Here is a 15650-nt window from a genome sequence, read left to right as displayed (position 1 = left end):
CATGAGATGAAACAAAGTATATGATTTGTTGAACATAAAATTGATGATCTTATCTGTAAACCTTCACTTAATATACAATAAAAAGTTAACAAAAACAGACAAGAGCCTGGGATTGGCTCTCAGACCACTGCTGACCCAACAGTAGCTGTGATCCTCCAGGTTAGATTTTCTGTTAGAGTAACCCAGGAACTTTTAAACAACAGTGTTGCCTAAACCTCTTTTGCAAAAATTCCAAGCTGATCGCTCTGGGCTATGTCCCAGTCTTGGTATTGTTGAAAAGCTCCTCAGGGATTGGAATGTCCAGCCAGTGTTGAGAGCAGTTAATGGGGTATTTGAATTAGGATGGCCCAGTATTGTATTTAATCATTATCCTGTCAGTCTGGCTTTTGTCACAGATACTTTCCTGAAGGCAACCATATTACTAGCCTTTAATTAGTACACACTCATTTGAACCCCATAAGGTCTAGTTCTTAAAGCATAGCATGTTTTCAGGTACTGAAATTCCTCACTTTCCAGGTTCCCCTGTATTTCTAACTACTTTTCTGCCTATTCTTCAACCTGTTGCACTTTAAATACATATGTTCCCAAAGATCTGTCCTAGGGCTCTTCTCTGACTAATTTTCCATGGCTTTATATCTCTATAAATAATGTTCACACAGGTATCTGTAGACCCAATATCTTCTCTGGGGATTTTTATAGTAGGTTACCTGGTGACTATATTCTTGGTTTGAGAATAGTTTGGGAAGTTGTATATGATGTTCTCATTCATAAAACTAACTGTAAGTGTCTTCTTCAAGATATTAACTCCAATGATACTGGAAATTTCATAGAACTCTTTAAAAAACTAGAATCCATACTGTGAAACTATCTTAGAGAATAAACAACCTCACACTAAGGTCACTTGGGGATTTTATAACTTATTTTATGTGTATAAGTCCATCTCATGCTGAATAGAAAGTTCCTATTGTGTGCAAATTTGAATATTATTTAATAAAAATAACTGCTATAAATGCCAATTTTGCTGTTATGTCATACAAACACTCTTGGATTTCATAGTTAAAATAATACCACAATGCTCTGAAGACAACAGGCAATTTTAACTCAGCCAAAGAAATGAGAGACTGGCTCAAATGATTAAGATGCAGAGCCAGAAAAGATTTCTGAGGAAGAAAAGGTAATGTAACTAACTGAAAAATAATTCAAAAGAATGACATTTAGGTAATTTATCAGGATTGACAGAAGATTGAGGAAAGCAAGAAGATTATAGAAAAAACTTTAGAAAAAGACAGGAAACCACTACAAGAACAAACAGACAAAATAAATACCAAGTTTAAAACAATACAAAACTTGCTATTAGAAATCCAGAAGATTAATACAAAGATTTCAGAAATGCAGAATACATGGGAAGGGCAAAGAAGCCTGAATTAGTGAGCTTGAAGAGAAATCTCTCAATATTAGTATGCAAGAACAATAATCAGAAAAAAGAATGAAAAACATCTGAAGGAGGTCTCAGAGTTATGTGGGACATCATGAAGAGGAACAACTTATGGGTGATCAGAATTCCAAAACAGGAAGAGACAATAAAAAGCACAGAGAAAATTGTTGAAGAGTTGTTGAAAAAAAACTTCCCCAACATCATGAAAGATGAGAAAATTAGCATACAACAAGCTGAAAGAACCCCAAACAGGATAGATCGCCAAAGAAAATCACCTAGACATATCATAATCAAACTTTCAAAAATTAAAGACAAGGAAAGAATCCTAAGAACATCTCAGGAGATATAAAAAAGTTACCTACAAAAGGAGAACCAATAAGACTAAGCTCTGATTTCTCAGCAGAAACTATGCAGACAGGAATGCAATGGCATGACATATATAAAATTCTGAAATAAAAAAAAATTACCAAGAAGAACCAGATACACAGCAAACCTGTCCTACAAATATGACAGCGAAGTTAGGACATCTCCTGATAAACAGAAATTAAATGAATTTGTTACGATCAGACCAACTTTCCAAAAAATGCTAAGTTCTCTTCGGACTGAGAACGAATAAAGCAGAAAACAATTGAGGTTACCATACATGATACCACCATCCAGAACTCCATCCAGATATAGATGTAAAACAAACCTGTTTTTGTTAAGTGCCATCAAGTTGGTTCCTCCTCATAGTAACTCTGTATAGGGTTTCTAAGGAGTGGCTGGTGAGTTTGAGCTGTCGACCTTGCGGTTCAAACTAAACTTGTGGTCCAGTGCTTACTCTACGATACCAAACCTACAAGACTGAAAATAGTTCAAATCCACTCAAATGACACCAAAGAAGAATGGCCTGGTAATCTACCTCTGTAAGATTGTCACTGTTTTTGCTAGTTGCCATTGAATCTATTCAGACTCAATGTGACCATATATGTTACAAAGTAGAACTGCTCCCTAGGGTTTCCAAGGCTGTTACCTTTTAGATGCAGATTTCCAGGCCTGACTTCTGAAGCACTTCTGTTGTTGTTGTTAAGTGCCGTGAAGTCAGTTCCGACCCATAGCAACCCTGTGTAGGGTTTCCAAGGAGTGGCTGGTGAGTTTGAACCACTGACCTTGCGGTTCAAACCGGCTTTGCTGTCCAGCACATTAACCCACAGCATCACACCAGGACTCCGAAGCATTTCTGGATAGATTCAAATTGACAAACTTTTGGCTAGTTGTTGTTGTTGTTGAGTGCTGTCGAGTTTATTCCAACCCATAACGACCTTGACTAGCAGTTGAGTCTTAATCATTTGTGTCACCCATGTGGTTTTCTGAGTTTACAACCATTGAAAACCTGATGGAATGCAGTTCTAGTCTAACACATGGGGGTTTCCATGATCAGAGTCAACTCCACAGTAATAGGTTTTGGGTTTTGGTTTACAAAGCTAGGGGCAGATGTATTTGTTTCTAAGGAAGGCTGCCTTAATAAGTCACCACAAACTTCATATCTTAAAACAACAGAATTTATTCTCTCATTGTTCTGGAGGTCAGAAGTGTGAAATCATGGTGCTGGACAGACCATACTCCATCTAGAGGCCAAAGGGAGAATGCTTTCTTTCTCTCTTCCAATTGTCTGTGGCATTCTGTGGCTTCTTTGGCTTGTGGTCATGTCACTCAAATCTCACCCTCTGTTTTCACATTGCTTTCTCTGTTTGTTCTTTTTCCTTTCCTATCAGTGTCAAAATTCTCTTTGATTTTTCCTTTTAAGGACACTTATCGTTGAATTTGGAATCCTGGTGTGGCGCTGTGGGTTAATGTGCCAGACGGCAAAGCTATTTGAACTGCAAGGTCGGCAGTTCAAGCTCACCAGCTGCTCCTTGGAAACCCTATACAGGGTCACTATGGGTTGGAACCAACTCGACGGCACTACACAACACAACATCACTGGATTTACAGCCTGTCTAGAATGGTGTGGCACTGTGTGTTAATGTGCCAGACTGCAAAGCCATTTGAACTTCAAGGTTGGTGGTTCAAGCTCATCAGCTGCTCCTCAGAAACCCTATACAAAGTCGCTATGGGTTGGAGTCAACTCAACAGCACTTAACAACAATAACATCATTGGATTTAGAACCTATCTAGAATGTTCTTCATCCCAAAATCATTAATATAATTCCAGCTACTAAGACCCTTTTTCTAAACAAGATCATATTCACAGATTCTTGGGGTTAGGTTATGGACACATTTTTTTTTTTTTTTTTCATTCGGGGCCATCATCCAACACACTACAATAGGGTTGGGGAAACAAGGAATGATGTTGGTTTTCCCCAATCCTACCATTGGGGTTTGTCTTTACCATCCCTTAGCCTGAAAGTGGGTAGAGGAAGAATCCCTCAATGGAACACAGAGACAGCAGCTGTAGATGAGGAGGACTAGGGACCACCTGGCAGCAACTGTGACCTTTGAAGGAGAAATGCAGTCAATGTGTGGATGGGCATAAAGAGAGCTGGAGAATTACCAAACCTCTTTCTTTTTCCACTCTCCTACAGGTACTTCCCATTGATGAGATAAAATACAAAATGCTGGAGAGAAAGAGGCTCTTGGATGCAGTCCATAAAAGAGAACGGTGAAGAGTGAATCAGAAAGTATCAAGCACATCAGGACATTATCCTTCCGTATCTCAAGTTAGAGGTACAAATGAGGTTGCTTTCTAAAGTGCAGCAGTAAATTTAGTTATTTTGTATGTGTAAAAAGAAAGTGAGACTAGATTTAATTGTTTTCCTCTCATTTCTGACCATTACACATTGGTACTGGGAAATACTAATTACCTCTATGTTTTGGGAAAAGAATTATAAGTAGAGTTCAAACCATGCCACTTCTTTCCATATATAGGAATAATTCCATTATCATAACCATCATTGTTATTCTACTTTTACTCTTTATTCATATTCTTTTATTTCTCAAAAAGACTTTAGGTGGCCATTCAAGAAGTGATGTATTATAAGGCTGATACAATTGAAATAGAAAACCAAGACCATGGAAAAGAGGAGGGAGCAAATACGTCAACCTCAAGGACTAATGGAGTTGCTCTAACTGAGCATCACATTTGGTTCTGCTTTCCTGGCAGCTTTCGTTATGATAACAGTTCTGCCCAAGTCTCACTCTAACAGAGCTTTGTTTATCTAGCCAAGAGAAACTCGATAGCACATGATTCCACAAAGGCTATCTCCCTCTCCTGTTAAGGGAACAGTCACTTTCTATGATGAAAAGTTACCAGATAATTTTCAGAGTAGTGGAAGTGAAAATTTGAGGGATAGGGGAAAAAGACTGTAGCGGAGTATAGAGGGGTCAGAGAAGAAGAAATAATGAAGGGAAAGTGAAAGAACATATCTGAACTCAATGTAACTTTTCTAATTATTAGTTAGTTTTAAATTTTATCACTTTTTTCTCTTGTACTTTAAAATTTGTTTTATTGAGGTATATTTTACATACAATAAAATTGACCAGTCTGAAGTGAATAGTTGATGATTTTTGACAAATGTTTACAGCTGTATAACTACCACCGCAGTCATGATGAACGTTCTCAGTACCCACTGAAAGTTCCTTTCTGACTCTTTAAACTCAGTCCTCTCCGCACATTGTTGGTCTCCAGAAAGAGCTGATAAGCTTTTTTTAAAAATTTTTTTTATTAGCACACAGATTAAACTGTCTAAGATCTAGAGATTGATTCTCCCTCTAGTGCATCACTACACTCTACTCCCCTCTCAGGTAACCACCAATGAAAATTATTACATGTACTGTGAGTTCTCTTCCCATATCCTTTTCCCCTCCCAAGTGATACAAATCCCTTTGAAAAGTTGAAGATGATGTAAGCAAGAAGAGGGCTATGACTGGGTTCTGGGATTGGTGAAAATAAATATGTATTGCCTTCCTATAAAATAAGGATCATATTTGTCTTTATGTGATTAATTTATTTCACTTAGCATTATGTCTTCCAGATACAGCCATATTGTATGTTTTGTAGGTTCATCATTGTAATTTATGGTTACATAGTATTTCATTATATGTGCTATGCATCACATTTTGCTTATTCATTCATACATTGATGAGCACTTAAGCTGTTTCCTTTTATTTCTTTTTACTATTGTGAATAATGCTGCTATGAATATGTTGTTGTTATGTGCCATTGAGTTGGTACTGACTCATAGCAACGTTGTGCATAACAAAACAAAACACTGCCTGGTCCTGCGCCAACCTCACAATTGTTGCTAGCCTTGAGCCCATCGCTGCTACTACTGTTCCAATACATCTCGTTGGGGGTGTTCCTCTTTTTCTCTGAACCTCCACTTGACCAAAAATGATATCCTTTCCAGGGACCGGTCCCTCCTGATAATATATCTGAAGTATGAGAGATGAAGTCTGTCCATCCTGGCTTCCAAATAGCATTCTGACTGTACTTCTTCCAACACAAATTTTTTGTTCTTTTGGCAACCCATCCTCACAATTGTTGTGTTTGATCCCATTGCTGCTGCCACTGTGTCAATCCATCTTGTTGGGAATCTTCCTCTTTTTTTGATGATTCTCCACTATACCAAGGCATGATGTCCTTCTCCAGGGACTGATTCCTCTTGGCAACATGTCCAAAGAAGGAGAGATCCTTCTTCTAAGGAGCATTCTCACTGTATTTCTTCCAAGACAGATTTATTTGTTCTTCTGGCAGTCCATGGTACCTTCAATATTATTCATCAGCACCTTAATTCAAATGCATTGATTCTATGATTCTTCTTCAGTGGTCCAACATTTATATGCATAAGAGGTGATTGAAAATACCATGGCTTGGTCCAGGTTCACCTTAGTCCTCAAACTGATGCCTTTGCTTAACACTTTAATGAGGTATTTCCCACCAAGTTTGTCTAATGCAGTGTGTCTTTTGATTTTCTGACTGCTGCTTTCATGAGTGTTGATTGTGAATTCAAACAAAATGAGGTATTTGACAACTTCAGTCTTTTCTCTATTTGTCATGATGCTATTTATTGTGAGAATTCTTGTTTTCTTTACATAGAGGTACAATACATAGTGAAAGCTGTAGTTTTTGATCTTCATCAGTAAGTATTTTAAGTCCTCTTTGCTTTTGATAAGCAAGTTTGAGTCATCTGCATATCACAGGTTGTTAATGAGTCTTCCTCTAATTCTGATGCCATGTTCTTCCTCATATAATCCAACTTCTTGGATGATTTACTCAGTATACAGTTTGGATAAATATAGTGAAAAGATACAACACTTTCCTATTTTTAAAACATTCAGTGTTCCCTTGTTCTTTTCGAACAACTGCCTCTTGGTCTAGGTATAGGCTCCTCATGAGCACAATTGAATGTTTTGGAATGTCCATTATTCACAATGTTATTTATAAATTGTTATGATTGACATAGTTGAATGTCTTTGCATAGACAGTGAAGTACAAGTAAACATCTTTCTTTGTATTCTCTGATTTTAGCTAAGATCCAGCTGATGACATCAATCCTCTTCTAAATCTGGCTTCAATTTCTAGCAGCTCTCTGTCAATACACTGCTACAGCCATTTTTGAATTATATTCAGCAAAATTTTACTCGCATGTGATATTAATGCTATTGCTCCATGATATATATTGAAATATTCTTTTTGATGATGAATGAAAAGGCATATCTTCAGTTTGTTGTTCCTGGAATAGCAAACCATGATAGTCTGATTCAAAATGGCCAATACCAGTTCATTTTGGCTCACCAATGCCTAGAACATCCATCTTTATGCATTCCATTTCACTTTTTACAGCTTCCAATTTTCCTGGATTTATACTTCATACGTGCCAGGTTCTACTTATTAATGGATGTTAGTAGTTGTTTTTGCTTATCTTGAATTGTACCCCATCATAAAATGAAGGTTCTAAAAGCTTACTCCATCCTAGTCATTAAGGTCATTAAGGCTAACTCTACTTTGAGGAGAATAGTATTCACCACTCTAATTGTGAGTACCTTCCAATCTGAGGGACTCATCTTCCAGTACTATATGAGACAATGTTCAGCTGCTATTTATGTGTTTTTCAGTGGTTAACCATTTAGAAGTGGTCTGCCTTTCCTGTTCCCTTGTCTGTCTTAGTCTGCTGAAAGTCTAACATAGGTGACTCTGCTGGTATTTAAAATACTAGTGGCCTGCAGTTGTTGTTGTTAAGTACCGTGGAGTTGGTTCCGAGTCATAGTGACCCTGCACAGGGTTTCCGAGGCTATAAATCTTTACACGAGCAGAATGCCTCATCTTTCTCCCATGGAACCTCTGGTAGTTTCCAAAGCTGACCTTGACGTTGGCAGCCCGACTTGTAACCACTATGCTATTAAGGGTTTTAGGGTTAGTAAAGAGCAAAAACAACTACACACACACCCTTATGTGTGTATATATATATATATATAGTAGTGGTTTGTCATGGAGTCAGTTCCAACTAATAACGACCCTGTATAGGGTTTCTGAGGCTGTAAATACTTACAGGAACAGGAAGCCTCATCTTGTCCCACAGAGTGACTGGTAGTTTCAAACTGCTGACCTTGAGGTTAGCAGTCTGACTTGTAGCTACTATGCTACCAGAACTCCTTATTAATATGGTAGAAGTGGTTATGTGCCATGGAGTTGGTTACAACTCACAGATACCCTGCATAGGGTTTCTGAGGCTGTAATTCTTTAAGGTAGCAGAAAGCCTCATCTTTCCTGAAGAATGACTGGTAGTTTCAAACTGCTTACCTTGATGTTAGCAACCCGACTCATAACTACTACTTTTCCAGAGCTCCTTATATATACATGTATATATATATATTCAGAGGAGATGCATAGGAAGGGCTAAATTCTCTCTATATAAAGACAAATATGAAGTCCTGGTGTGACTTCATATTTGTCTTTATATAGAGAGAGTTTAGCCCTTCCTATGATAAGCACTGGAATGCTTACTGCAAAGTTGATGGTTCAAACCCATCAGTCACTCCTTGGAAACTATATACAGAGTCACTATGAGTTGGAATTGACTTGATGGCACTTAACAACAACAACACAACAATGAGAAAATTCAAGCACCAGTAAAGAAATTAAAGACATGTTTTATCGAACAAATTTGCTCAAAAGATTTCTTGAAGGTGCTTAAAGAGCAAATATGTCATTTTGAGGACTCAGGTGTTCCTTACCCAAGTTATGGTATTTTCTATTTGCTCATATGCATATGAAAGCTGGACAATAAATAAAGAAAATTAGATAATAATGGATGCATTTAAATTATGGTGTTGAAGAATACTGAAAATGCCAGAAGAATAAACACATATGCCTTGGAAGAAGTATAGCCAGAATGCTCTTTAGGAGTGAGGCTGGAGAGACTTTACCTCACATATTGTCAGGAGGGATGAATCCCTGGAAATGGACGTCATACTTGGCAGAGCAGAAAGTCAGAGAAAAAGAGTAAGATCCTGCAATGAGATGGATTGACACAATGGCTGAAATGATGGTCTCCAAAATAACAATTATGATAAATAACTGCTGCTGGACTGGGCAGTCCTTTCTTCTGTTGTGCATAGAGTTGACGGTAGTCCTACTTGACTCCACAATATCTAACAACACCAAGGTGAGTAGTTGGAAGTTCAATGATTGATGTAGGACATGAAAATCCTCATCTATGCTGAGGAATACTTGAAATTAGCTACTGCCATTTCTGTGAATCTAGAATGAGTGCTTTGGAGATCAGTAAATTATTGCAGAGTTTGAAACAACATTAATTTGCCAACCAGTCTTGAAAACTAGTGATAGGTCTGTATTCAGCTGAATATTTATTTGGCCTCATCTGGTACCTAACATTAAGTGAGTTTTTGTATTATTTTCTACACTTGATGTCATCTCAATATTCATTGCAGACCCACATCATGCTCCAGAGAACATGAAACTAAACCAGCCTAGGTCTCAATATCTTCCTTCTCACTGTTGGATGTAACAAACCTGCTGAGACTACTCCAAGGAACTGATTCTGCCTTGGACAAAGAAAGTGGAAAACAAAGTATTCTTTCTTTCTGCTGGTTATGAGGTTATTTTAAGGAATGGGGGAGTGGAAGAGAAAGGTTATTCATTATTGCCTGGTTGGTTAAGGGACACCTTGGCTTTTAAATTCAAGTTACTAATTTATATGTCTTACATATCTGCCTTCGGAGCTCCAAGTCCTCAACCAGGTGCAAGATCATTTAAGGGGATCGTCATCTCTGAATTCTACAAGGGATCTGGTTTTCTTCATGCCTTTTCCACTTCTAGTACCTTAGCTAAAGCTGTATTTGGAGGAAACTTACAGGAAGGGCTAAACAACAAACTTCGGTATTCAGCTAGATCTAGCAGTAAAAACAAAAAAGACAAAATCAAATTAAATTCACCAACGTCTACCCCAAAATATGTTAAGATTGATTCAAACAGGGTCAGTTTCTTCTCTTTCTATAAAAATAGGAAAATGAACACTCCTTACTAATATCTATTCCTGGGGTGGTGCTGCAGGATAAAGACTGGACTGCCTACCAAGAGGTAAGTGGTTCAAACCCACCAACTGCTCCTTGGAAACACTATACAGGGTTGCCATGAGTTGGAACTGACTCGATGTCACTTAACAGCAACAATAGCAACAACAAATATCTCTATTCCAAGTGATTTGCAGCACATACACAAATGACCGAGGGGTTTAGAAAACTGTATTGATAATTCAAGTTTCAAAAATGGATTCGGAGAAAATGTTTTGCTGCTTATGTGGTCCAGACTGAGTGTCTCCATTTAAAATGTTCATTGGATAATTACTCAACTTTCCATTTTCAGTTTCTGGTGAAGTCACATATAATAGGTCCAAAATTACTAGAAGAAATCATGGGATTTGTAGATATAAATGCAGCACTGCTTTACAAAAATGAAAGAATATGTGCAAGAATTACTTATATTCTGGGTAAGTTTTGCATTTGTATATATTATGAACTTAGAAAATAATTATGAACATATCTTTTGCTGTGCATCAAACTAAATGACCCGTTGATATTGATGTCATGCTCATTCACATTAGTTGGAGCTATAGATACCAAGAGGACTGAAAATTGATGCCAAGAATGCATGAAGTGGTTTCCATGGAACATAATGGCACAATTGTTTCATAGGAAAAAGATGGAAAAAAACTAGAGAACAAGAAAAGGGTGTGGTGTCTGCAAAGATGAAAAACTTTATTCATGGATTTAAATTTATGCTGGAAATGAGTTGGATATGATATATCATTCTTGGTTTTCAGGCAAAAGCTAGTCATGGAACGTTCAGAATAATAGGGAAGATTCTTCTGTAACTTTCTTCATCTCTACTCCAAATATCTTTATTACTCTTTCTTGCTTCCCCAAAGGATGGCAGGTATCCTCTTTTTTTCCCTTTTAACTATTGTTTTTGTAAAGGTTTCTTTCTATTTTCTCTAGGACTTTGCCCCATTAATCATCACATTGTATTGTAAGCTTGTTATTTACCCCAAACATCTGGAAGGACCTATTGGTGCAGTCTATTGTCATAAATAGAGACTTTCTGCTCTTGTAAAGATTTACAGCCTGGGAAACCCTATGTAGGGTCACGGTGAGTTAGAACCAACTCCATGGCACATCACCACCACCATCACCACCACCACTGTCATAAAGAATCCAATAAGATTAACACAATTGGGAGTATACTTCTTGTCCAAAGGATGGTACAAAATATTTTTTTGTGTGTTCCCACTGGACTACTGATTACATTTCCACTCTGTTTTATAATCATAATCAAACTGTTCTGTGATTTGGATACAGATTACAAACACTGAAAACTGATAAATTGATTTAGTGTTATTATGAGTGTATAAATACTGGTTATTGCAGACTTCTTGATGGTGCAATTTCATGACTTTTGTGCCATTTCAAGAAACCATTTCTAGAATTGTGTACAAATGAAAGTGCCTCTTATCAATCAATTACTTACAATCATCCCCCAGTTTAGTTTAGTTTGTAATTCCTAGTTCTGACCATTTTCTTGAGGTGCCTTCTCCACAATACACCCACTTCTTTTCTTACTCTTGTAATTACTCAGAACTGATTCCATTCTCCCTAAAGTCTCCTGACTTTCTGTTTTAATTTGACTAGTTTCTTCATTTGTGGACCATTGGATTCATACACAGCTTTTTTTAAAAAATAGAAATCATATTATTATTTTTGTTGTTGTTTGTTTTCCAGGGTTTAAATCACACTAGTTGTGTGGTGGGATCTCCTTATTTCCATGTCCACCTCTAGCCCAGACCTCCATTTTAAGGATTCTTTTGTCTTATCCTATTCTAATTTTTGGAGTCCTGGTGTGGTGCTAGAGGTGGACATGGAGATAAGGATAATTGCTGGACCACAAGATCTGTTTGAACAGCAAGGTTGGTGGTTCAAACTCACCAGCTGCTCCTTGGAAACCATATGCAGGGTCATTATGAGTCTGAATCAGCTTGACAGCACTTAACACACACACACACACACACACACATACACACACACACTTTTCTAGAACTGATGTCATGTTAAGACTTCTTTTTTATTTTGCTCCTGGTTCAGATGGGTCTACTATTTCTTCAATGGCATGTGTTTCCCCTGATTACTTTACTTCTTTTTTTTATTGGAATATATTTTTGAGCAACAACCTATGAAAAGACCCATGGAATGAAAAGTTCTCAGAATTTGAAAGTGTCTTTCATTCTGCTCTCACCTTTAAAGTTTGCTTGACTGTATAAGTCTATGTTGCAAAAAAGATTTCCTATAAATGTTGAAAGGATTTTTCTCAATCTTTTACCGTTCTGCACTGTTTCTGAGAATGCTATTGATGGTGGTGGTGGTTATGTGCCATTGAGTCTGGTCTGACTCATAGCAACCCTATATAGGGTTTCCAAGGCTGTAAATCTTTACGGGAACAGAAAGCCTCATCTTTCTCCTGTAGAACTGGTTCGAACTGCTGACCTTGCAGTTAGCAGCCTAGATCATAATTCACAAGGCTACCTGGGCTTAGCCTGATAACCATCCTTTTGCAAATGCTGTATTTATTCATTTATCTTTTGAAGTTTTTATTTTTTATTTTGTATTCTGAAGTTACATGACAAATGCAAGTGCAAATGCCCGTGTGTATCTGACTTGTCTAAAGAACTTCAAGGAGGACAAGGTGCCTGGAACTGAGTGAGCAAGAAGAAAAAGAGGTCAGAGACTTGGGAATGAGTATAGGGGACAGATCATGTAGGCCATTAAAGATATTTTCCAGTGACAGAAAAATCATAATGAATAGGGACAATGCTACACAGTTGATTATTAGAAGTGCTCTCAGTTAGTTGTGCACCTATGAAAAACTGAACTGGCAAAAGTTGTGATAGGCATATTTTCAATAACAATAACAACAACAACACCAAGAGTAGCTGCTGAGACTGCTTATGTCCAACCAACAACCTCATGGGACATGATTCCTTGGTTTGGAAGTTTAGGGTCATGGATGGGACATCCTAGTTAATTTGTCTAAATACTTACATAGTGTTTCCATTCTCATAATTTGTTGTGTATTTCCTGGAGTCTTAAAAGCTTGCAAATGGTCACCAAAGACACAAAATTGGTGTCTGTTTGACTTGAGCAACAGAGGAAGAAGAGTCAGGAATAGTAGGGAGAAATGGAATGTGTGGCTAATTGCCTCCATAAACAACTACTTCCTTTACCATAAAACCAGAAGAACTGGATGGTGCCCCACTACCATTATTTAATATTTAGAAAAAAGATTCTATATAAGAAATGTGATCAAAAGGCGAAAATGTGGAGCAGAATTTCAAATTCTCATGGACTCCAGACTTCTTGGAGCCACGGAGGCTGAATGAATCTCTGAAACTGTTATCCTGAGATAATCTTTAAATCTTAAACCAAAAATAAGTCTTGAAGTCTTCTTACAACCAAACAATAGTTTAGCTTAACTAGTAAAGAGTGTCTGCCTTTAGCAATGTTCTTTTCAAAGCTCACTTACATAAATCAAATTGGCAACAGCGACTGGAAAGATTGCACAGGGACCTTAGTGGAGCAGTGAGTTTATGTTAACAGGAGGAGAAGAACCACTCAGAAAAGAATGAGCATGGTCGCACAACTAGAGGAATGTCCTCAATGTCATTGGGTTGTATATGTAGAAAGTATTGAATTGGTACATGTTTTGCTGTGTATATTCTCAACAACAGCAAAATAAAGGCAAAACACTGATCTTTGTCTTTTATTCTGAGAAAACTGCACTTAATTGACAAGCTATGAGCAGAGGAATGACATGCCTATCCTATATCTTAAAAAAAAAAAAGATCTTTCTTATGACTATGTAAAAATAAACCACAGGGGGCAAGACCAGAAGCAGGGAGAACAGCTAGCAGACAGTTCATTATTTGAAGAGAGAGATGATGGTAGTTGGGACCAGAGGGTTGTTTTATAAGATGTAAAAAGTAATCCGATTCTGGGTGTATTTCTGTACTTACATTTAAAAGTTCTGTCTCTTTCCATTTTCAGGTTTCAGTTTCAGAATTTATAAAATGGTTTTGGAAGATGTTCATATTTTCGTAGGCTACGAAAACAGTTCAGAAAGCATGAAAATTGTATGTTCTGTGTGAATTGAAAAACTTACTCATGTGAGCCTCTGAACTTTATACTTTCTTAGAGATAGTTATTTGAGAGGTTTTTTTTAAAATGTATCTTTTATGCTAGTGATCTATTCACATCATCTGTCTCTTCCTTAGTAAATATTGGTCATTTGAATTTTCCTGGAAGATAGTCCATTAAAAAAAATTTAAATTTATTGTATTAAATTATACATAGAATTTTGATTAAACATTTTTTTGTGTGTTGCTTTATATTCCTTTATTATCATTTTGATGTATTTGAGTTATCTTTGTTTTTTTGATTTATTGGACCAACTAGTTGGCCGTGATGGGTGAGTGGGTGTGGGTTGCCTATTTTATTGTATCCTTTTCTCCAATGAATAATAATAAATATCAACCCATTGCCATTGAATCAATTCTAACTTATAGCAACCCTATAGGACAGAGTAGGACTGCCCCATGGAATTTCTAAGGCTGTACCCTTTATGAGTCCTTGGGTAACACTGTAGGATAAGCACTGGATAGCTAATGCAAGGTCAGAGGTTCAAACCCACCAGTTGCTCCTTACAGTCCCTTGGAAATAGGTTTACCATAGTCGGGACCAACTTGATGGTACTAACAACAACAATCTTTAAGAAAGCTGATATTTTTCTGGTGGGTTCTGATCACTGACATTTTAGTTCTTAGCTGAGTATGTAATCACCATGCTATCAGGGTCCCTTACCCTAAGATGTAAGAAGCTCCAAATTTCTGTTTTCAGATCATTTATTTTTATTTCTTTTAAAATGATTTCCTTCTTCCAGCTTTCCTTTAATCTATCTATTGCTTTTCCCTCTAGCTAACCTCCTCACCACCTGGATCTCTGTTCCTACATTTTCCCCTTCTTTGACACTATTATTATTTTGATCTTCGGTTGACCTCCCAGCTCCTTTGAATTGGTTGTTGTAATGTTGTTATGTTCTGGACTCTGCTATCTGTCGTCTGAGTTTCAGGTGGTGTTGCCATGCCTGTCTATCTCTGGTTGTTGTCTGTTCTTGTTGGTTTTCAGTCCAAAGAACTCTCTTTAGGATGTTTTGAAGTACTGGATAGGCTTTGACAAATTATCTTAGCTTCTGTTTATCCTGGAATGTTTTGATTGCACCATTGTATTTGATTGACAGTTTTGCTGAATAGATGATTCTTGGTTGGCAGTATTTTTCTTCTAGGGTTTTGTATATATCTCCCCATTGCCTTCTTGCCTGTATGGTTTCTGCTGAGAAGTCAGAGTTTAATCTGATTTGCTTATCTTTGTAAGTAGTATTTTTCTTCCCTGGTGGCTTTTAGGATTCTCACCTTGTCTTTGATTTTGGAGAGCTTGATTATTATATATCATAGTGATTTTTTTTTTTTTTTTTTTTTGAGGTTTATCCTTCCTGGGGTATGTTGACTTCTTGAATGTTTATCTTCTCATCTTTCAAGATGTTAGTGATATTTTCTTCCAGAAGCTCTTCAACTATCTCGTCTGTGGACTTCTCTGATTCTTCCTGTTCTGG

The 15650-nt window shown here is 37.2% G+C and overlaps 1 pseudogene; it reads left to right on the top strand.

The window, feature by feature from the left end:
• The first annotated feature begins 9633 nt into the window (after positions 1-9633).
• The window catches only part of LOC102827578, a 30085-nt pseudogene continuing 24068 nt past the window's right edge, over positions 9634-15650 (top strand).

Source organism: Chrysochloris asiatica, unplaced genomic scaffold (genome assembly GCF_000296735.1).
Source record: "Chrysochloris asiatica unplaced genomic scaffold, ChrAsi1.0 scaffold00181, whole genome shotgun sequence".
NCBI classification, from domain to species: Eukaryota; Metazoa; Chordata; class Mammalia; order Afrosoricida; family Chrysochloridae; genus Chrysochloris; species Chrysochloris asiatica.
This window is presented reverse-complemented; position numbering and strand designations above follow the sequence as displayed.